The sequence below is a fragment of the Schistocerca piceifrons genome, unplaced genomic scaffold (assembly GCF_021461385.2).
Source record: "Schistocerca piceifrons isolate TAMUIC-IGC-003096 unplaced genomic scaffold, iqSchPice1.1 HiC_scaffold_943, whole genome shotgun sequence".
In the NCBI taxonomy this organism is placed as follows: domain Eukaryota; kingdom Metazoa; phylum Arthropoda; class Insecta; order Orthoptera; family Acrididae; genus Schistocerca; species Schistocerca piceifrons.
The window spans coordinates 1,887,501-1,890,000 of NW_025729216.1; the positions used below are offsets into that span (position 1 = coordinate 1,887,501).

General features: G+C 57.9%; 1 non-coding gene across 1 annotated transcript in view; it reads left to right on the plus strand.

The window, feature by feature from the left end:
* Positions 1–1,499: 1,499 nt before the first annotated feature.
* LOC124772848 overlaps positions 1,500–2,500 on the plus strand; it is a 1,909-nt gene continuing 908 nt past the window's right edge. Inside the window, exon 1 of the ribosomal RNA XR_007014306.1 lies at positions 1,500–2,500. This exon is cut by the window's right edge and continues 908 nt beyond it. This is a non-coding gene — a ribosomal RNA (small subunit ribosomal RNA).

Consider the following 2,500-nt stretch of genomic DNA (forward strand, 5'->3'; position numbering starts at 1 on the left):
AGGCTACGTTGTGGTGCGGCCTGTGTCAACTGTCCGCTGATGTCGTACGCGTGAACCACAATCTGTACTGCACATTCGTCCTTATGTACTGAATGATACATCGTGGCACATGTGTGACCGTACAACGACTGCGCCCAAAAACGGCGGACCATACAGTGCAAATATTGTGCACGCAGCTACGTGTCGTCTCCCTATGAGAGCTGGATTGCAGTGTGGTACGCCATAGAGACGTGTGGGAGGAACGGACGCCGTGGATGGCGATCAGCATGAGCTGTCTGTTGATGTATTCGGACCTAGTCGTCTCTCCTCAAACACCGTGATAGCATGGTGCACCGCGTTCCATATCTGCGACATGCTACAGAGGCCGGTTGACAGTCGTTCGAGCAATGGACATCGCATACGTACGGGGGCCACCTTCCACGTATTGTCTAGGCGTGCACATTTTGTTGCGTGTATGTGGGCAGACGTAGTGTGGCGTGACACCTGACACAGGCATGCAATAATCGTTGAAGTTGCTAATGGCGATGGACGCCTGCGTTTTCTGGTGAAGTTACGCAAATGAAGAAATGGTAACCCGTTGTGGTGCGGTTGTTCTCGCTAGGGGTGAATCGGTGATGGCGACGATAGGTTGAGGTACTAACCGGTTGTTCCAGCGATACCCACCATGCCGATGAAACTGAACGGCATCTGGGTGTGAAGCGATACGCGGCGGTGGCTGGGTGGGACCGTCCCCGGCCGGTGAGGGGGCGCCTCCCGGCGTGCTGGCCGCGCGGTGTGTGGGCGCACGCGCTACAGCCGGCTGGTGGGGGCGGCCAGTGGCAGGCGCGCCGGCCGACGGACGCGGCAGGCGTCGCAGCTGCGCGCCGGCGCACCCTGCGCGCGGCGCCGTGCGGCCAAAGTAGGTCCTCGCGGGCCCGGTGCGAAGCGCGGTGGACATCTTCAGTGTGCTGGTCCGATTGAGGACTGTGTGCGTTGAGGATGCGCCGCCGCCCGGCGCTCGGCGCCGCGACGCCGTCTGCTGCTCGGTCGCCCCAGCGGTTCTCGCTGGTGGTTTGTATCGCAGCTGTGCGGATGTGTTGGCGCGTGCGCTGTGCTGGGAGAGTTCGCTTCGGCACCCAAGTGGGGCTTTTGTCCTTCTGTGGCGCTGGCGTTGGAGCTGCCGGTCACCGTAGGTGGCGCGTGTTGTCTCCCGCCGGCAATGCCACGACAGCACGCTCCCGGGCCTCTGTCGGCAGCGGCAAGCTCAGTTGGGAGCACGGGTGGTCGCACCGAAAGCGTCTACTCGCCTAACTCCGGGCGATTGCGCCTCTCTCGAACCCGGCCAAGTACTTGGGACGGCGCTGCGCGCCGCCGGGACCTGAGAGGGTTTCGAGGTGTATTGTGCAGGGGAGCTCAGCCTCCTCCTGTTTGCAGAATGATTGAGCGGACGCTTGCGTGTTCGCGCGGGCCCCCGGGACACACTCCCGGGCGGCCGGCTGCTCAGCTCTAGTTGACGCAGCTCCCTGGTTGATCCTGCCAGTAGTCATATGCTTGTCTCAAAGATTAAGCCATGCATGTCTCAGTACAAGCCGCATTAAGGTGAAACCGCGAATGGCTCATTAAATCAGTTATGGTTCCTTAGATCGTACCCACGTTACTTGGATAACTGTGGTAATTCTAGAGCTAATACATGCAAACAGAGTCCCGACCAGAGATGGAAGGGACGCTTTTATTAGATCAAAACCAATCGGTCGGCTCGTCCGGTCCGTTTGCCTTGGTGACTCTGAATAACTTTGGGCTGATCGCACGGTCCTCGTACCGGCGACGCATCTTTCAAATGTCTGCCTTATCAACTGTCGATGGTAGGTTCTGCGCCTACCATGGTTGTAACGGGTAACGGGGAATCAGGGTTCGATTCCGGAGAGGGAGCCTGAGAAACGGCTACCACATCCAAGGAAGGCAGCAGGCGCGCAAATTACCCACTCCCGGCACGGGGAGGTAGTGACGAAAAATAACGATACGGGACTCATCCGAGGCCCCGTAATCGGAATGAGTACACTTTAAATCCTTTAACGAGTATCTATTGGAGGGCAAGTCTGGTGCCAGCAGCCGCGGTAATTCCAGCTCCAATAGCGTATATTAAAGTTGTTGCGGTTAAAAAGCTCGTAGTTGGATTTGTGTCCCACGCTGTTGGTTCACCGCCCGTCGGTGTTTAACTGGCATGTATCGTGGGACGTCCTGCCGGTGGGGCGAGCCGAAGGCGTGCGACCGCCTCGTGCGTGCTCGTGCGTCCCGAGGCGGACCCCGTTGAAATCCTACCAGGGTGCTCTTTATTGAGTGTCTCGGTGGGCCGGCACGTTTACTTTGAACAAATTAGAGTGCTTAAAGCAGGCAAGCCCGCCTGAATACTGTGTGCATGGAATAATGGAATAGGACCTCGGTTCTATTTTGTTGGTTTTCGGAACCCGAGGTAATGATTAATAGGGACAGGCGGGGGCATTCGTATTGCGACGTTAGAGGT